The sequence below is a fragment of the Eschrichtius robustus genome, chromosome 12, assembly GCF_028021215.1.
Source record: "Eschrichtius robustus isolate mEscRob2 chromosome 12, mEscRob2.pri, whole genome shotgun sequence".
Lineage (NCBI taxonomy): Eukaryota > Metazoa > Chordata > Mammalia > Artiodactyla > Eschrichtiidae > Eschrichtius > Eschrichtius robustus.
This window is the reverse complement of record NC_090835.1, coordinates 12,336,049-12,357,770: the sequence shown is the minus strand read 5'-3', so window position 1 is coordinate 12,357,770 and position 21,722 is coordinate 12,336,049. Positions and strand designations below refer to the sequence as shown.

The 21,722-nt window shown below is 38.5% G+C and overlaps 1 long non-coding RNA gene across 1 annotated transcript in view; it reads right to left on the bottom strand.

Annotated features, from left to right (window-relative positions):
- Nucleotides 1-10,859: 10,859 nt before the first annotated feature.
- Nucleotides 10,860-21,722, bottom strand: part of LOC137773825 (uncharacterized) — a 300,385-nt gene continuing 289,522 nt past the window's right edge. The window contains exons 4-5 of the long non-coding RNA XR_011075731.1: nt 15,212-15,386; nt 10,860-10,955 (exon numbers count right to left, since the gene is read on the bottom strand). This is a non-coding gene — a long non-coding RNA (uncharacterized lncRNA). The remainder of the gene's footprint in view (nt 10,956-15,211; nt 15,387-21,722) is intronic.

The following is a 21,722-nucleotide window of genomic DNA, read 5'->3' as shown; positions in this document are numbered from 1 at the left end:
ATATATATATATATATATACACACATATATATATATCTTATTGTAAAGTGCTATATATATCTCATGATAAATCTCTATAAATATGTGTGTGTGTGTGTGTGTGTGTATATATATTCTCCCACCAGAGAACTGACATGTGACATAGACTCTGCCAATCAGATACTAGTTACTGGTGCCAGCAGAGGTCTACCCCCTTCTATAAGGAAAGTGAAAGTTTTCCTTCAGAAGCCCCCATCCTAGCACACTTCTATTCTCTTCTATGGACCAGCACTAGGGCACGTGGCCATTCCAAACTGCAAAAAAAGCTGCGAATGAGAGTATTAAATTTTTAGCTTCTGTGGTGGGACCCAGCAAGAGAGAAGGAGAATGGCTTTTGGGTAGTCCTTTAGCAGGTAGGTATTACTATTCCCAATTTATACATAAGGTAACAGGCTCTAAAAGGATAGGTGATTAGCCTAAAGTGAAAAGCTAATGAATAGAAGAGGTAGGTTTTGAACCCAATGTCTGTTGGCTTTAAAAGTCCACATTCTTTCCACTGTGCCATTAAGATGGCTTTAAAAATATATCCACAATTATTTGATAGTTCTTACTCCAAGAGGCGGAACTTAATTCCTCTCCCCTTGCGTGAAGGCTGAGCTTAACGACTGGTTTCAAACAAACAGAGTAAAAAGGAAGTTATGGTGCCAGATTTATCAAATAAAAATAGAGAAAGTGTTAGAACGAAAAGGGCAGGAATGGTTATCTTAGACTTTAAAAACATGGCTAGCTTCTTGAATTCCCTCAAAAACTAAGGTAAATAACAAGAACAAATCATTCTGAAAGAAGTTAAATGAAACAGCTTATATATTTAAGTGAAAGTTAAATATATTTTCATAATTGTTTAATAACTTTCATATATAACCTTCATTGCTATTATGAGAGGTAAAAATGTATCTATCATATATGTATAAACATATCATGCTAAAATCTGAATTACTGTAAAATTTTTGTCTATTTTAAAACTGTAAGTCTTAATTATATTATAAAAGTAATTATTTCTGATATTGTTTTATGTCACCCATGATGGAAACTGAAATATATATACACACAAATGTACATATAAACTATTCCATTTAAATTTTTTCATCATTTCTTTTTTGATTCCTATAATTTGTCATTTCTGCTGGCCTTTTCTCCACAGAACTTTTTGAAATCTTTTGGTATGTTCTATCCAGAAGAAAACCATCCTGAAACATTAGAAAAACCCATCAAGAGACTTGCTTTCATCAAGCACTTTATAAGACTTTGAAAAGTTATCAAAGGTATTGAAAGAAGTCACTGACTTTCAAAGTCATCTCTTATTTTTCAAGAAGAAAACAATGGAAAAACAAATTCTCTTCATTCAGTGAGTCCCCAGTTTGGGTTCTGGGAAGCTTAGAGACATTGTGAAATCAAATTTTGTGTTATATTTTTCTCCTGGTTCACTCTTTTTGAGATTTATGAGCAATATGGCTGCTGAGACATGATCTCCTCCTAAGAAAATCTTTTTCAGGAGACAAAAAAAACCAAAAACAAAAAAACCAAAATAATACCCAGAGAAAAACCTGTCCTTCCTGAAGATAAGTGAGAAGTACTGAGAACATCTGTAGTCAGTACCCTTCTAAACTCCCCTTGCTCCAATAATGCAGGTATATAATAAATGGTAAATGCAGTGGTTTTATTTCAGCAGAGAGGTAAACTGATTGGCTGCAGCAGCAGAGGGAACTCCTCAGATTGAAACCTACTGACTTAAAATCTGCACGGGAAAAGAGACAACATTACATACCAAGTGAAGTAAAAAAGGGCAAAAAATGGTAACAGACCTAAGATTCCTGGATTTTGATTCCAGATGACCCTTTTGAAGCGGCCAGTGATCCTTTTTGCTAATTACCTCATTAAGAAAATGGATGAAGATAGATTTGACCGTATGTTTTTTTTCAAGTGGATGATAGAAATACACAGCATGAGGAAGCAGTAACTCTAACCTGTTTGATTCAATATGTTTTCTAAAATAAAGGTACCATGAACTAGGGTAAAAATATAGGATGCCCAGTTAAATTAGAATTTGAGATAAATAATGAATATTTTTAGTATAAGTATACCCCAAATATTTCATGGGATATACTTATACTAAAAAATTTATCTGTTGTTTACCTGAAATTCTAATATAACTGAGTATTTTGTTTTGTAGCTGGCAACCCTAATGGAAGTAGCAGTGTGTGATTTCAGAGACTAGGTGGTAAAGGCATTGTGACTTCCTCCTTCCTCTCTCACTGGGATCACTCTCTCTGGGGGAGGCCAACGTCATTTTGTGAAGACACTCAAGCAACCCTATGGCTAGGCCCACATGGTGAAAATCTGAGGCCTCTAAAGAACAGTCAGCAAGAAACAGAGGTTTCCTGCCAATAGCCTTTAGATGACTGTAACCCCAACTGACATCTGCACTACAATCTCATGAGACACTAAGCCAGAGCCACACAACTAAGCAGAATTCCTGACCCAGAGAAACTGAGATGATAAACATTTATTGTCTTAAGTGGCTACGTTTGGACTAATTTTTTGTGTGGTAAGAGATAACTAATAGAGGCATATCACTTAAGTAGATGTACATCTGTTCAGAATTCTGGTCAATCTTTCAGGCATATGATGAATCTTTTTGTTTAAAGGAAAATTTTCTTGCCTTTTATTTGCAACTATCATACTACCTGTGAAATATCGCTTAACAGCATTCTCCTGTCAAAGGCAGATCCAATATAATACTGACTGAAATCTTTAAGGAGAATTTGATCAATAAGAAAATTTTAAGCGAAAAACAAAAACTAAGTACATTGTCATATATAACAGATTTGCAATGTGCATTACAGATTGCAAACTTTCACACTGATCATGTTATTTGATCACTGAAATAAACCAAAACTATTTTACAGGTTAAAAAAAAACCCACAATGCTTTAAAAGGTTCAATGATATGCTAAGGTCATACAGCTAGGATTCCAACACAGATCATCTGACAACCAGTTCCTTCTAAAGTGCTGCCTCTCAAATCTGAAGAGTGTCCCTTTCTGACATTGGCCATTGATCTTAAATGGTCTTCTGTTTCAGGTAGTTTTCAATATCAAAAATTTTAAAATGAAGTGTAGAAAACTGGTCGTCAATCATGTGAAGTCAAACAATAGTGAACTTCTCTTGACCTCTGAAAATGGAGTTTTAATTTTCCTCTTATTCAGCAGCCATGGTTGAAAATGCCATTGGCGGTCAAGAGTTGACTCAGTCCTTCAGCAAGTCGCGTCATGCTATTTGGCTTGACATTTCCTATCATGAGAAACTGTCCTGAACAACAACAACAAAGGGACAGATATTGAGATAAACCTATCATAAGCAGGAAATGCAAGACAAAGAAAAACAGGCTAAAAGTATAATTCTGTACTTCTACTCTTGAGAGTTTCATGCATGACTCCTCAACTCCCTTCCCAGGATCACTGGGTGTTGACAAAAGCCAAACTATGTTAGTACTGCTATATAACTCATCATCAATTGTTCCTCAATTGCACTACTCAACTTCCATGTAAGAATATGTATTGGAATCTTATTTTAAAATTTGAATCCAGGAAAAGCTTTGTTTCTCCTGTAATATTGTTACATATTGAAGGAGCAATATTATAAATGGAAGGGGAAATAATTATAAAAGGAAAGAGAAAGGTATTAAAGTTGGTTAGTAAAAATTTTTTAAGTAAATAAACTCAGGTAAATAAATTCAGGTCACAGTCAGAAATCATGGTGAAAGAGGGAAACAATACAGTCAGAGAGTCAAGAGGAACCTCAGAAGGGTTTACATAATTTTGACTTGAAGAGTAGGAGGAACCAAAAACAGAGTAGGAAGGTGAAGTGGAAACCTGTTTCTTGTTAAATACTTCACTGTGGATAATTCACTCCTGCTTGTCCTGGCATTAAAATGAAAATATTTGCATGCAAATCAACGGTCTTAGTTCAAGCTGCTATAACAAAGTACCATAGACTGTATGGCTTGTAAACAACAGAAATTTATTTCTCACAGTTCTGGAGCATATAAGTCTAAGATCAGGGCACCAGCATTGTTGAATTCTGGTGAGGACCTTTTCCAGGCTGCAGTCTGCCAGCTTCTCTTTGTATTGTTAAGTGACAGAAAGCAGACAGAGGAAGCAAGCTCTCTCATGACCCTTATAAGGGCACTAATCCCATTCATGAGGGCATCACCCTCATGATCTCATCTAAACCCAATTATCTCCCCAAAGCCCCACGTACTAATACTACCGCATTGGAGGACAGAGTATCAATATAACAATTTTCGGAGGACAAAAACTTTCAGTCCATAACAGGAAGCAAATAGTAATTAGAAGGGGAGCTATAAGTTATCTTCATCTGAGAAGAGGTCTGGGGAGAACTTGGGAGATAAACAAAACAAAATAAATCAGGAAGGAGAAGAATTTAGGCATAAACAAAAAATTACTTGAGCTTATACCATTAAGTGAATTTCTAGATTCTGCAGACCCATTGTTTTTCTCAACAATGTTGGTCAAGTCATTGTAGGAAAAAAAAAATGTACTTGCTTATTCAGATTCTCTTACTTGTTCTACTCATTAGCATTGCTGCTTGAAAAGAAGTCCCAGGAGCCCAGAACTCACTCTCCTGGCACCCTTAATGGGTTAGATGAAATGGAGAAATTGCACATCCAACTCTTCCAATGACACAGAAATGGATGGTGTCTCTGTCCCAGATATAAAGCAGAGAGTCAACAATGACCTCTTCCTTTCTAATAAAGACAGTGCATCAAATAAATGGTCATGAAGCCCCAAAGTTTCCGCCAGTTACACTGCTCTCTTCTGAGAAAACTATTACAGGAAGATGATTACCCAGAGATTGGCATGCTCTTTTCCATTTTCCCAGGCCAAATTAGCCACAAATGGTTGAAATGGAGTTCTATATGCTGGAAAGTGACCTTTAGGGTGACTTAACTTGAGAACTTTGCCCAGTAGGAATGCTCCATATTGCTAATGACCAACTGTTCCCATCAATTTTCCTCTCCTGTAGAATTAGAATGCAAGACAAACAAAGAACACTGGCAATCAACTCAGTAAGGGAGTGGAAACAAACAGGAAGAAAAAAGTCTGAGTCATGAAGGTAGCTGACTTAAGGTTTGTTCTTGGGTCACTAAAACCCCTGACCTACTGTGAACATTTGAGCTCTGAATGAGGCATGTCTATATATTTACTGAGAGGATTTCTAGTCTTCCCTTACCTTGTGGAATATTCTAACAGTAAAATCTCTATTGCCTGAGGTAAAATAAACATGTATCTCCTTCTTCCCATCAGAAGGAAACTGGTTTAAGAAGAGAAACTTATAATTTTCAGGGTTTCCATTTTTGTCCTGGCAACCAGGAACCTCTTTGCCAAATCTTATGTTTAGCAATTATATTAACTCTAATGGTTAGAGTTTTGTTCTTTTCCATGCCTTGGTCCTGAATTTTATATTTCCTATATATAAGCTCTGTTTGTGTACATATGTGTTTCAGACATCAGAAGCTTCCTGAAGCTAATTGCTCAGTCTTTGGAGGGTCAGACAGCCAAGAAAATAAGACATCCAGCTTAATGGAGCCTCCTAAAATCTGCCTTCCCAAATATTTTTATGGTGGCCTTGAAGTGTCAAAATCTTTGGGCTTTAGCAATTTCTAATTTATCTCACAAAGAAAGAAACTGAAGATTGAAGTACCAAACAGCTGTCCAGAGTTCAGACACAATCCTACGCGAACTATTCTGACCCCAGACACAGATGGAGAGCTGCAAAATACATCGGATTTTGTGTCTGCTTTTCAAAGGCTGATGTAGAGCTGGTACTCTCTCAAGTGGAGAAATAACTATCTATAGTGAAATCTCAGTATTACTCCTAAAAATACCCTCACGTTTCTCCATTTTATGAATTTTATCTCCAGATTCCCAAAAGGTAGATGAAATGAAATTGGTAGGATAATAAATATAGACTCAGAATCCCCTCACCCTATCCTAATTAGGTAGATAGCATTCATTTCATTATTTCTATCCCTTTTCCTTCTCTATCACCTGATCACATGAGGAAAGATCTAGAGAAACAAAATCAGCAGCAAACTGCTTGGCAGTTGGCACTGTAAAGCATCCTGAGGTCCTCTTACCCAGCACTTCAAATGGCTTTATTATTTTTCCCTCTCTCCACACCAGTCCAAACCAAGCAGGAGCTAGCTGCACTCACTCAATAAAACGTACTTTTATTGAGAACTGCTTGTGTCTCGGCAGCATGCTTAGTACAAGGAATACAATATTGAGCAAGAATGTATGATGCCTGCCTTCTTAGAATGTATATCCTCCACTGGTTCTCAACTAGGAAAAATATTCACCCATATAGGGAATTTGGAAAAGAATGGTGGCATTTTTGTTGTCAAGTGATTGGAACAATCTACTGGCATTTAGTAAGCACCATATGGGATAATTTAACACAATGAAGAATTGTCATGAACAAAATGCCAAAAGCTCTGTGACTGAGAAATAAACAATTACAACAGAATGTGTTAAGTGCTATTATGAGAAGTACAGGATGCCTTTGAAAGCACATGTCAGCAGCACCAACACAATTTGGAGGTAGAAGAAGCCAGTTTTCAACATTTAAGCTGAAAAAAAACAATGGTAAGAGTTAGCTAGGTGTTAGTGGTGTAGGAGAGCTGAGTTTCAGATAATTTTCTAAAATTATTGAATGGATAATTAAGTATATGAATAAAAGATGGATGATTCTTGTTTATCTCCCATTTTTAGCCATTAATTGTTGGGTTGAGGTCAAAAACTCTCTGTTTGTAATGTTATTTTAGTTATAAATATAGTTAATTACCGGGTAAGTTTACATTTATGCTACGCATTGTTTGAAGGAAGAGAGTAAAATCTCCAAGAAGGTAAAGGTTTACACTAAACATTTCCATGGACTTGACTTGAAATTTTTCTAGTTCACCTTCCTTTTCTCTTTACTATATCTTTACACTTCATTGAACTCCACATATCATTCATCAGAGAGCAGGCAGTGCTTTATCATTCTCCAATATTCATAGCTTCCTCATTAATAATCAAACCTGAATGAGCGATAGGCTAAATCTGAATAAAATAATTCCATATATTTATTATCACACATTCCTAAGTACTCCCAAATTCTCAAATGCTTCTGTTTCATAGAGGGTCAGCTATTACCTGTTTTCCTCAAGTCTCAGCTCTTATTTGGCTGACAACATTCTACTGAACACAGTCATTATCTTGCTTCTCCCAAGACTTGTCAAATGTCCCCAGAGAGCTGCTCTCAGACATCTCTGTAGGCAAGGATGGGTGTCCCTCAGGGCCAGAATCAGACACAGAAACCAGCAATGTCCAAAATGTGTAGGTGGCCTATTCGGGTCAGTTTAAATTTTTAGAAAAAGAAATAAAATAAAACGCATATACACACTACTTCTCTGCAATCCATCCTCAGGTAATTTGACAGAAAGACAAAGGAAATAAAGAGGAAGATGAGTTACATGCATGGAGATTCTACCATGTTTGGGTTTGATATAAAGCATTCAACACACCTAAAATCATAGAATGTAAGAACTGGAAGAGTCTTGGAGACAGAACCCAGCGCCCTCAGTTTACAGATGAGAAGAGTGAGAATAAGAGCCAGGAAAAGACTAGTGCATGACACCATGCTGGTACTAGGGGAGCCAAGACCGGAAATGGTTAAGAGCATAAGCTGTGGAGTCAGGTAATCTGAGCTGAGGTTCCAACTTTTCCCCTTATTTCATCCCACTTAGCTTCAATTTCCACCCAGGTAACTGAATTATAAGGATTCTAGTATGTCTACATTATAGGTTTAGTGTAAGAATTAAATAAGACATACACATAGAGAACTCAGTACAATGTTCAGCACATAGTAAGCGACCAATAAATATTAGCTATTAGAATAATTATCAATGGTAGAGAGCCACCCTAAAACACTGAGGAGTCAACCATACTATCTGGGGAAATCCTTCTCTCCTTCAGGTTTGCACCAAGGCACTGGGCTAGGATAGGTCCTGAAAGCCCGAGGTGGAGATGGGAGTTGAGTTCTGGCTACATTTCCAAACTCCTCCATAAATAGGCCTCCAATCCAAAGACTTCACTGTTAGATTCATCCCAGACTTCCCTGGAGGTGTAAGAAGATGACAATCATCATTTTTGAATGTGAAGAGACCCCAAATCACAGGCTTTTAGGCTGAAAAATAACTTAGATATAGTTTACTCTAATCATATTTTGATTATGGAATTTTCAAAAGCAAGGCTTTACTCCCCTGTTATTATTATTTAGTTTTTGGAGGGCCAGAGATCCCATTACAGTGCTATGCACATGTCAAACTCAAAGGAAGTTTATGGAAGGTAGGAAGAGAATCATTTATTGGTTTGTCTACTTTGTCTTTGTTTCATGGGGTTACTTTCATCCAAGAATTCTGTGAAGCAATCATTCAACAATGCCTTTAACCCTTGAATCGATGATAACGATAGCCAACATGAAGTGTGTACTTTCTAACTAGACAATGGCCAACAACATAATCACCTCATAACAAGTCTGGGAGACAAAGTTTATTATCATTCTCATTTTACATTCCAATTATTATATTATCCTCATTTTATAGACTGGAAAACTGAGGCTCAGAGTGTATAAGTAATTCACCCAAGGTCACACAAGTGGTAAGTAGTGATGCCAAGAATCCAGACACGGGCAAACTTGAGCTCTTAACACTTGATTTTATGCTCTTAATACCCTTGGGGCTCTACATGATAACAAACGAATTTCTAATTTTTCCCATACTCTTCTACTCTGGCAAATTCATGCACTTCTCTTACCATAATTCCTACCCTTACCCAAGGAAGTAACAATAGGATATTGTATCTTTCATTTTTTCCATATCCTTCGTTTTCCATGCCACAGTTAGAAGTGGTCACTTGTTCACACACAAACCCAACATAAGTCACAGCACATGGGTATAATGATAACAAAGAGAGCATACACTAACACTATTGCCACACTTGCAAACTGCCCTCCACCAAAGGAAATCAAGTAAGTTTAGGGTATATATTGCAAATGCAGAGCAAAGCTGCATGTTTACCAACACCTGGGAAAACTGAAATTCAAACCCAAGACCAGACATTAAATATCATTACGTAAGGCACCAATGCTGTCAAGTCCTTGCAAGGCTTAACAACCAAATTAGCAATAAATTCTGACAGCCCCATCAATCAGCTCTATTCAGCCAATCCGATGGCAACTTTGTGTTTCTTTGCAGGCCCAGGGAACACACACTTGCCAAGGGAAAAAAAAATGCCCTTGATTAAATTTGGTTTTGAATAATTGGTTCATCGAAATTCTTCTGCTAAAGAAAAATGGTATTTCTAATTTATAGAAATCACTATTTGAAATATAGTTATGAGTACTCAGAGAACCCCTGAAACTAAATAAATTTAAGTCAGCACAGTTAAGAAAGCCATTAAGAGGTATGTAATGACAGCCCCTGCAATTATCACTCCAACAGAGCTGGTGTGGAAACCTGCCAAAAACCAGCTCCCCTCCTCCACCAGCTGTGGTCACTGCGCTTGATGCTTGGGAGCCCAGGTCAGGTGGATCAAGGGCTCTCATGCCCCTTCCAGCAAGCCCAGGTGCCTGATGTTACCTATGAAGGAGCATGACACATTCTGGGCAGAAAAGGTGGGGGACATTTTTTTTTTTAACATCTTTATTGGAGTATAATTGCTTTACATTGTTGTGTCAGTTGCTTCTGTACAACAAAGTGAATCAGCTATATGTATACATATATCCCCATATCCCCTCCCTCTTGCGTCTCCCTCCCACCCTCCCTGTCCCACCCCTCTAAGTGGTCACAAAGCACCGAGCTGATCTCCCTGTGCCATGTGGCTGCTTCCCACTAGCCATTTATTTTACATTTGGTAGTGTATATATGTCCATGCCACTCTCTCACTTCGTCCCAGCTTACCCTTCCCCCTCCCTGTGTCCTCAAGTCCATTCTCTACGTCTGCGTCTTTATTCCTGTCCTGCCCCTAGGTTCTTCAGAACCTTTTTTTTAAATTTTTTTAGATTCCATATATATGTGTTAGCATATGGTATTTGTTTTTCTCTTTCTGACTTACTTCACTCTGTATGACAGACTCTAGGTCCATCCACCTCACTACAAATAACTGTATTTCATTTCTTTTTATGGCTGAGTAATATTCCATTGTATATATGTGCCACATCTTGTTTATCCATTCATCTGTTGATGGACACTTAGGTTGCTTCCATGTCCTGGCTATTGTAAATAGTGCTGCAATGAACACTGTGGTACATGACTCTTTTTGAATTATGGTTTTCTCAGGGTATATGCCCAATAGTGGGATTGCTGGGTTATATGGTAGTTCTAGTTTTAGTTTTTTAAGGAACCTCCACACTGTTCTCCATAGTGGCTGTATCAATTTACATTCAGTGGGGGAGATTTTCAAAAATCTATTGGCAGCCCCAAAACCTCTTTGGGAGGATTCTTTCACAGGTACACACGGCTTGCTTGCAAATATCCCCACTAACCTGCACTGGGCTTGACCTCCCATTCAAAGTGACCCCAGCAGCCTTGAGAGCCAGGAAGTCCTACTCCAGACCTGGCTGGCCATTGCAAATTAACTTGGAATATTGTTGCATATGATATCTGAGTGAGAAGGGAGAGTCTACACTTTTCCTCCAGCCCTGTTCTATGGGCACATGAGTGTGGTGCAGACTTTATCATATCTCCTAATTGTGACACAAAAATGCAAGCAGGCAATACGGGAGAGAAGACATCTCCAGGTCACTTTGGCAACCAGTACCTCTGTAGATGAGTCAGGGGGTCAGCCAGGGTCCCTGAATGAGAGAAGTAAACAGTAAACTTTTTCCCTCTGCTTTGCATGGACCATAAACCACAGACAACTGGTACAGCTGGGGTGTGTGATAGGTGAGAAACATCTCCCTTGTTTTTGAAATAGCATGGAATTTAACTGAGATAAATGTAAACTCCTACTTTTCAGTTAATTCAATTGCATTTGATGGATGGGAGGCAAGGAGAAAGCTGACTTATCTGCACTTTGTGAGAAAAAGACCTGCAGGTATTGATCACAACTGAGCCAACACGTGTGTGGTTGTTATCTGTGCTACCGCAGACTGTGTGGTGTTCATAGGTGTGTACCGTCTAGGACAAGGAAGGGTGAGTCTCACGGTATGCCACTTTGGTCATACTAGGTCCAGCATATTATATTCCTTTCTGAATTGCACATTTTAAGAGGCAGTACAGGCAGAGAATAACCAAGAGGGTAAAATGTGGGGGAACCAAAATAATAATGACATCAATAACAGCAATAGCTAATCCATTCTACAAATGAGGAGGCAGACTTGGAGAGAAACTTTCCCAAGGTCATACAACAAGCAAGTTGTAATGCAGAATTCAAATTTGAGCCTGTCTGATCCATGCTTTATCGCATCATGTGTATTTGTTTTATTAGCCACACCAAGAGTGGCTTTATCACTGGGCCCATATTTGTCCTTTTTTTTAAAACAAAAATCATATATTTATGGTATATAACAGGATTTGATATACATAATGAAATGATTACTACATCAATCTAATTAACATACTATCTGAAACTAACTTTTGACCTTTAAAAGCCAGCAAACATCCCATAATTACCTTAGTAGAGCCCTATTCTAGAAATCCACCAACTTCAGAAAAACAATGAAATCTGGCAACCTAGTTTGGCCTGATCTCATTGCTGTGATGAGAAAACATGGCTCCTGCCTTTTGATACAATGTGGCCTATTTCTGAAATTGCATCTTTGAGAAGTAAATAAGACCTTGGTTTGAAATAAATGAGGCCAGACTAAAAGATGTCCTTCTACAAGCATTTTAGCAAGCATGGAAATGACATCTGCAGTCTTATCATTCCCAGGCTCCTACCCATTTCAGTCAAATAGGCCTCCAGTCACCACTTTTAGTAACACTCATTGGACACAAACCAGAATATGGGCAGAATCGGGATATAGTCAGAGTTCGCCCTTAGCATCACTGTGAGAGACACAGAAATGCACTGCCCAGATCCCCTTCAAGAAAGGCCTTGCTTCCTAGTTGCGAGGAGTGTGGTCAGCAGACAGCCTCCAGCTGTCACTTCTCCAGGGCCTGCCTCAGCTCCAGGGAGCAGGCTCACTGAGGTCACACCTTTTCCAGGGTAGCCTGTATCCAGTGACTAAGCAAAGTGGGTACAAAGTCCTCACTGTTCAGCTGGAAGAAGGACGCTCTGCAGAGCAATACTTACTTGCACATTCCCTTCTTCCTCTGCCCAATTTTGTTTGCTCCTTCCCAAGTGCTGATCTCCAGCAAACACCCTGCACCACAAACTCCATTTCAGCATCTTTTTCTGAAGAACCCAACCAGTGATAATCCCCTTTTTCTATTCTGTGACTTTAGCCCTCTTAATGGCACCCTCTTTTAGCCCATCGTCCTAAAATAGGATGGTAAAAAGACTTAATTGGTTGGAAGCTTCTGGTCCAACTTTCAACTATTGCCCAAAGCATGATGAAGCAGAAATGAGCACAGGTGTTGGAGACAGACAGTTCTAGGTTCAAATTTCAGCCTTGGCATTAATGAGCTGAATAACTTTGGGCACGGTATTTAATCTCTCTGAGCCTCAGTTTTCTCCTCTGCCAAGTGGTAATGTCACTGTCTACCTATGAAGGTTGTTCCAAGAGTGAAATATAATCACATATGTAAAGCACCAACCACAATGCCTGGTACACAGTAGGTGTCTCATAATTGGTTACTTATGGTTATGGTTATTTTGACACTAGACATATACTTTCCTTGTATTCTAATTTACCTTTTCAGGTATTTATTTCTTGCTTCTCCCATGAGACTTTATTTTCCCAGAGAGCAGGGACTGTGTTTTGTTTACTTCATCTGGGTCTTTTATAAGGTGCCAGGAATGGATTGAAATATATCAAAGGTGCCCACTATATAGTGACCACCCTGAAACTGGGTTCTTGGTGTGTCACAGTTACAATGGCAAGTGTACACTGAACAGCATATGTAGATGTATAAAGACTTCAAAGTAGATTTTGCCTTCTACTTGGCACTGTAAGACCAAATGCATAATGGTTAATAGTGTACAGAAGACATTGTGTTTGGGCCCCTAATGTCCATTCTACCCCAGATGACCAGTCCAATCCAATCACCCCACTCAAGTCCTCCAGGACTCAGCTGATCCAAGGATAGACACAGGTCTTCGCTTGGCCCAGACAGCCTGAAGAGAAGAAATTATATTGTGTGGTTGGCTAGATTTTCTTCTCTCCCACTGGATATGAAAAAAGAAGCATGATGCTCCAATTTACATACAGCTACTAGGAGAACCAGTTACATGGGAGATCACAGATCAGAGACTGAAAGCTCCTGGGCTCCTGATGACACTGTTGAGTTGCTGAATTGCTGAAATATAAGGCCTGCACTACCTCTCTTCTTCCTGTTATGTAAGATAATAAATGTCCTTATTGTTGAAGCCATTTCAGTCTGGGATTTTGTTACTTTGAATATGCAGCTGAAAGTATCCACAGAAGTGAGGCAAACATTCAATATACAACCACACCTAGCCAGGGTGTTTTGTAAATCATTGGAGCTATATTAGAATTGCTGCATTTTTTTTTAGCAGAAAGAGGCCATTTACTCTGAGTTCCACATTTATAGATTAGGAGACTGAGGTTCAGAAAGGCTGAGTCAGTTGCCTGAGGAGACAAAACTCATAAGTAGCATAGCCAGGACTAGACTTTAAACTCCTTGACACCCAGCATCCAGGCATTAATCCATTCATTCAACAGCATTTATGGGAATCTACAGTGTTCCAAGCACTGCATTCTTGACTCGGCAACATACTGGTTCCCAAAACACATCATGGAAATGAACTTTTATGACAATATTTGCAATTTGAGTGAAAGGACCACAATAAATGTTTTACAAGGCCCTGTTAAGGCAGAGGCATTTGCAGAATGCTACAAGCACTCCTCACCAGCCAGAAAATAAGAGTGACCTAAGGAACAGATGGGAGGAATGTCAAGCTGTTTGGAAAGATTTATCAGATTTAAAAAGAAATTCCAGTACACTAGGAGGAAAGAGATATTTAACAGGATTAGCCATGCTCATTCACTTTTTCTGGCTATTGAACTGTAAAATGCATTCCTATAAAAATCATATAAAAAATGAAACAGAAGGAAAATAAATGTCATTTTACTCAAGGCATGTATACTGGAGCTCAAGTCAGGAGTGCCATAATCCACCAACTCAGCTAAAGAATATTCATCACTGAAAGGAATTTTGGAAGGTATGAGGGGAGGTGAAAACAGGTACCAGTTTTTCCACAATAACAGCAGCAAAGGTTCATGTAGGGTCTGTCACCTTTGTTCACATAAAGCACAGCATTTCAAAAGCTGAACAGCTGAACCCGTTGTGGCTTCAACTCTATTAGAAATATCTCAGTGACCTTGAGCACGGCAGTCTCCAAAAAGAGATGCGCATGTGGGAGCCAAGTAAGATAGCAGTGACCTGGGTGGTCAGTCACAGTACTTCCCACTCACAGCCCCTTCTGAGGGAAGAAGTTCCTCGAGCAGGGAAGGCCGTCTTCTGTATATATAGGACTCTGGCTTCACTGCAGCCACAACTTTCTGAAGATTAGAATTGATGGGTATACATGGGGAGTAATGAGGGGTTTTAAGAAGCACCATGAATGATGAGTATATGAGGACATCAAGGACTTTTAGTAGACGTCAGTAGCTTGGGACAAGTAGAAAGAGAGTTTCTAAGGCACATAAGGAACTTAAAGATCATCCATGGACCACTGCTCTCAGAATGGTCCATGGGGCTTGTAAAAAATGCAAACTCCTGATATCCAGCCAGAACCACCAGTGATATCAGACTCCTGAGGATGGGTTCCCAGACCCTACACTTCAACAAGGTGATTATCATGCACAAAGCTAAAGTTTTAAAAATACTGAACTAACTCAGACCCTTTATTTTATTCATGAAGAAACTGAGGCACTGAGAGGTCATGAAGACAAAGCAAGACACACTTTATGCATTTACTCACTATTTCTCTTGAAGATGTTGCCACCCCTCTTTCCTCTGATGGACGGCTTCACTCACAGCGCCTGAGCACCTTCATTCTGCTTACTGTGGATCTCCTTTCCTGTGTTTGCATTTTGTACTCATTCATTCAGCAGACACTTAAGGAGTGTCCCTTAGGGACCGAGTCTCTTCCTAGGCTTCAGACAAACAGAAAGAAATAGAATCCCAGAATCAGTGATCAAAAAGATACGCACTGCCTCTGTAAATAAAATTAGAAACAGTATGTCTTTCCAGACATTTGAATCTCCCTTCTTTCTAAATACACAAGCGCTTATTGTATGATTAATGCTTAATATGTCATTAGTAAGAATTGTTGACAAAACAGACCCACACTCCCCCAAGACCCCCCATCCCCAATAAAAGGTCTATCCAAGTCAAAAACTAAACCTTGCTTGGGCTCTCATCTATAAACAGGTAGAAGAAATATGCCTTCCTACAATGAGACCTTAGCTAATGTAGCCAGATTTCAAACTGTTCACCCAAATCTAAGACCACCTAAAGTTCTAATAGCAATGGCCATTAAACATCTAATAACCACCCACGCACAAAGAAGACCATTAGCCATGCAAAATGGCTTGTACCCAACAAAGGCAATCTGAGCACATGGTTCCTGGTGCTTTCATTTAAAATGTGTTCCTCTCTTTTATTGCCTGAAGACTATCATGAAATGTCACCAGCCAATGCAAAAGGGACACCACTTCTATTAAAATGGAGCACATAAAGAAAAAGAACAAGAAAAAGAAAAAGGAAAAATAGCTTCTCATGGAGGCAAGGGATAGGTCATAGGAAAGTGAGATATGAGGAAGAGGACATGGGACAGGCAGGTTTACAGGGCCAGGATGCTGAAGCAGAAAGAAATGGTGACTCAAACGGAAGGTTTCTAACACAGGAATGCTATGAAATGGTCAGGCAAAAAAGGTACAAATATGCTGCCATTAGTTCATTCATGGCTTGAAGGACAGAGGCGAGCAAGGAAGAGAGGGCAAGGAGTAGCTTGGTCAGACCTTCCAACCTCCACTTACTGGCCCCTCAGTTGTTAGGAGCAGAACAGGAGGAAGAGCCAGAAGAGCACAGAGGAGGAAAGAAAGGGACGAAAAAGTGTTAGAAAGCAAAATCCAACCTGACCTTGGCATAATTTCAGAGAAAGCCCAGGGAATTTAAGCTGCCAAAGCAATAAACAATAATATCTCCAATCTTTAAACATGGTCTTTTGCATTTTATAGAGCGTTGAAGAGTCATTTTTCTCTGTTGTGACCTCCTCACTCCATTTCTCCTTAAACCCCTGTCTATAGTCTCTGGGTGCTGATGTCTCTCCATGTCAGTGAAATGTGCAACACCTCGGTTCTGACCTACAATCTCTACACTTTTTGTTTCCACTAGCAGAAGCCCCAGAGGAGTTTGAGAGCAGAGGAAAGTGGGCTAGGCCTGTTTATATATAGTTTTGCAGAATAAACTAGGACACATGTCCCTTTCCCCACCATGTGTACAGTGGATAGTGACACCAGAGCATCAAAGAGATAATCCTGCAAATGTTCCCGTCACATAGTCTGGACTGATGGATAAAGCACTCAGCCTCACTAACAAAAAACAGCACATGGGAAGTAAACCTACTTAGGGGGAAAAAGTCCCTCTCTCTGTGCTGTAATAAATGCAAAAATCACCATTAATAAAGACCCAAGGAGCAAAAGACACCTGAAATGAGAGCCAGGCTGTTCAAGATCAGTGAACTATGAATCCAAGTATTTAAATGTTTAAAGATATAATGAAATTTCCTTTCAATCTACATAGTGTTTGCCAAGACATCACAAGAGTCCTTAATAATGGCTGATGGGTTTCCTTGCAAACAGAGTTCCAGAGTCTGTAGTGACATAGATGTTACCGGCACAAGTCATATTTTCCTCACATACAGGAACTTCCATTAGTCTCCTGTCACCATTAAAATAATAAATAGCTATTTTTTCATAATTTTTATTTTTTTAATTGTCATAAAACTTCATGGCTGCAACTGAGATGCTTTCTTCCTGTTTTCCCACTTATTTCTATTTTAAGTGACCCTATTAATGATATTTCTCTACTTAAAATAATTGGATAATCTAAAACTGAGAAATAAGCACTTTCCTCATTGTTTTCCCCTCTTCTTTATATTTAAAAGCCCCAGGAGATCACAAACATTTGTCCTTAGGGCAATATCAGCAGTTAATGATTCACGTTCAAAGGCCTGAAGTTGTCTAATTAACAAAAGGCAATGTTTTACAGAAGCCATTTTTGCTTTCAAGTTAATAGCATACAATATATACAAACACTGGATTGCATGCAAGTTTCCAAGCTTGTGGTGTGCTGTTAATTCAAAGCTTTCCGATTTCATTTTATCTGACCCAAACTTCAAGTCATTAAAAATGTACCATTTTCGTTTGTTTTACTCTAGTTTATTGGTGCCTTTACAGTACAGTTCACGCATCACATCCTCCTATAATGTGCTCATAAAAATCACTTTTCCTATTTTTATTAAAATATGCACTTGATTAATGAAAATAATATCAGCATATTTTCTGTGAAGTGTATTCTTAATAGTATCAGTCGTTACCAATATCATAATCTTTTAAATAGTCCAATCATCCTTTAATGTAAATGGTGGCATGGACTAAGTATTTACCAAAAGCAGACATTTGGTAAAATTTCTCGTACTTATCACTGCGACATCATGAATTTTTATGGAGAGTCTGACTTTAAAATGATAAATACTGACATTTCTAAAGCTCTAGTATGTATGTGTGTTTCTGATACCAGTGACTTTGAAATCAGCAGCAATCCGAAGATTACAGGTAAAACTATCATAGACTTATCATGGTCTTAGATTTCAGACCAAAGTTGATCCCAGGGAATTAAGGGCTTGTTTCTCCAAAATGCCTGGATACTTTGCACATCCATTTAATATGACTGTTTGTTTTCTTCTCTGTGTCCACACTAGCGGCAGGGATTGTATCTTTGCATCTTTACAGTATAGTACAGTGGTTAAAAACATGCACTCTCAACTCAAAGCTGTCTTGGCTTGAATTTTAGTCTCCCTGCTTTCTACTTTATATAACTTGGACAAGTTACTTAAACTCTAAGCAGAGCTTCCTTATCTGATAAATGAACATTAGGGTATCTATTTTACTCATAAAGCTGATGGGAAAAATAAAGGAGATATATTTAGAATGGGCTTGCACTTGGTTAATACTCACCAAACATTAGCTGTTATTATTTGCATCCCTAGTACACACAATTCAGGTATGAGAATATAATAAGTACTTCATGTTTATTAAAAGAGTAAATAAATGAATTAGTAAGACAAGCAATAGTATTCTTGTTTATAGAAGAGTTAAACCTGCTCCAGCAAAGTAAAGAAACTTGCCCAATGTCAGTCAGCTAGTAAGTGGCAGGACAGTTTTCAAACTTGGGTCCATCTGTGTCCAAGCTGCAGTAGAAGACTTGCTGTCTCCCAGAGAGGTCTCTGAGTTTGCTAGGGACTGAGACAACACCTAAGTTTCAAAAATGAACCCAGTGGATTTTTTTAAAAGAATGATTAAAAATTATTGGGCAGAAATGTCAGGAGCCTCTCTCCCAAATCACTGCCAATTTATCTGTGAAGGAGTAATAGCTATGAAATTGGGACTTTGTTCCAATATACTCTCCCAAATTCAGAAAAATGGGAGACAGATGATATTCTGACAGCTAACTTTCCCACTTAAGTCTCTGCCACTCTTGATCTTTGTCAAAATGGGTTTCTCATAATTAAGAATCATGGTTCTCAGAGAAGACAAGTGGCAACTCAATAGCTCAAAATCTGCAGAAAAATTCCATTGCATATTGAAGTGCCCACACACTTGAGCATCCGTAGCCATCTCTCCAATCCAAAAGGCTTTGCTTAGTGAAGAGAGCAAGAAAATCATCTATACAAGAATACTTTAAGTAGGCATTCTCATTCTTCAGTGATAATTACTTGAGCTACTACCTTATACCTTTGCTATGAAGAAAAGGATATTTTTATGAGAAGGAAATGAGTTCATTCCTTAACTCTAGGTAGATGGAATCCTTCATATGTGTTCATCTAGTAGAAGTTATTACTAAGATTGATGTTCTTAATATATACATTATAAGGAAGATCCAGTTTTCACTGCAAAAGCCCTGCTGTTTACCACCGTAACAGATATGTAACTTTCCCTCAACTGTTCTCAGAAAAGAGGCTAAACTTATATATAAGAGCTTTTAATTGTACCTGATATATCTACATTTTAACGAACTTCATTCTCAAAGCATATACTTATAAGATTTATCTTTTCCTTTCATACCTTGTATTCATTAAAGGGAATTGGGTTTCATTCTGCCAGAGCTAGAAGAGATGAACAAGTTTAAAATATTAAAGAATTAGTCATTAAAAAGTTGCCTGCGAAATGTGATGGGTGGGGTTCATGCATGCACTCATTCAATAAGTATGTACTGAGCTGCTCTAACATGCATGAGGCATGTCCTGGAGATAATGAGATCTTAGCTCTAACCTCCTCTATAATCCTAATTACTACAAGAATGTAGCAATGTCTCTAGACAATTGAAGATTAAAAAATAACTCTGGACCAAACTATTTGTTTTTGTTGAAGGCAACAAAGGAAGATTCCTAAACATTCAAGTTCCACAAAATATACCTCCCATGTACCCTGATCTTAGAAATTACTGGAAAGTCAGAACAGAAGCAAAATTTAGAAAGGAAGAAGTCTTATTATAAAAGACATGGCAAAACTACCAACCTTTTAATACCTATACTCTCTCTAAGCCTTTCCTCCTGTTAATAATATGCCCTTACTCCTAAAAATGCACCTATTTCCTCACACTCTCACAGGCTTTTTTTCTGTAATTAATGTGTCTATTTCTAGCATTATTTTTACACCATACGAACGTGATTTACATCACCCATCAAAAAATGTGTATGTTTAAGAGGCAGATTGCATTACTGCTCCCAACTAATCACTACGTCTTCCTTAGAAGACAAGTATATATACCTTTCCATTACCATGAGAAGTGCAGGGCCTTCTGCAGAAAGAGTATACATCTCTACCTCACTGACATTGAGCTTAGTCATGTAACTTGCTTTGGTCAATAGAATGTGAACAAACATAAAGTATGACAAGTGCAAGCTGAAGATTTGAGGCATAGTACAGTTCTGTTTCTTGCTCCTTCCCTCTTCCATCAAAGGATCATATCCTAGGTTGGCAGAGCTCTGTCGGCTTGTGTCCAGAAATCACAAGACCCATGGTGGAGGGCCATGGCTGACTCTAGCTACTGACAGGTAATATAGTCAAGTTTTCTCATGATTTTATTTGGTTTTTGTCACTGTAGTATAACCCCCATTCATCTCTACCCATCCATATTTCTGTTCTACCTCCTAGCAAAATTCTTGAAAAAACTATCTAAATGAATATATTTCTGCTTCTTTGCCTTCTAGTCTCCTCTCAATCCATTCCAATCAGGCTTCTTCCCACACCTAGCCCCACCCCAATTGCATTGAAACCACTTTTATCAAGGTGTTTCCCACATTTCTAACTCAAATGATTATTTCTGTATACTCATCTGGCCTGACCTCTCAGCAGCATGTGGCATGGCTGTTCCCCTTTTTTCTTGAAATATTCCCATCTCCTGATTTCTCCCAATTTGCCTTCCACCTCACTGGCCATTCCTTCTCAATCACTTTTGCTAGCTCCCTCTCCTCTTTTCAATCACTGAAGTGTGAGTACATCAAACTTATCTTTCACCTTCTTTTCTGTCCAAATATTCTCCCATATGACCTCATCTGAACTTTGGTTTTAAATACAGTCTCTATGAAATAATTCTCTAGCCCTGACCTCTAGATTTAGCTCAAAACTGATTTATCCAATTACCTATTTGACATCCTCATCTGTGTGCCCTACAGGCATTTTAATCAGAACTTGGAAAAATAGGACTGTTGAGGGCAGACAGCAGAAGCAAGAAGAACTACAATTCTGCAGCCTATGGAACGAAAACCACATTCATAGAAAGACAAACAAAATGAAAAGGCAGAGGACTATGTACCAGATGAAGGAACAAGATAAAAGCCCAGGAAAACAACTAAATGAAGTGGAGATAGGCAACCTTCCAGAAAAAGAATTCAGAATAATGACAGTGAAGATGATCCAGGACCTCGGAAAAAGAATGGAGGCAAAGATTGAGAAGATGCAAGAAACGTTTAAAAAAGACCTGCAAGAACTGGAGGACAAACACCTAGAAGAATTAAAGAACAAACAAAGAGAGATGAACAACACAATAACTGAAATGAAAAATACACTAGAAGGAATCAATAGCAGAATAAATGAGGCAGAAGAATGAATAAGTGACCTGGAAGACAGAATGGTGGAATTCACTGCCGCAGAAGAGAATAAAGAAAAAAGAATGAAAAGAAATGAAGACAGCCTAAGCGACCT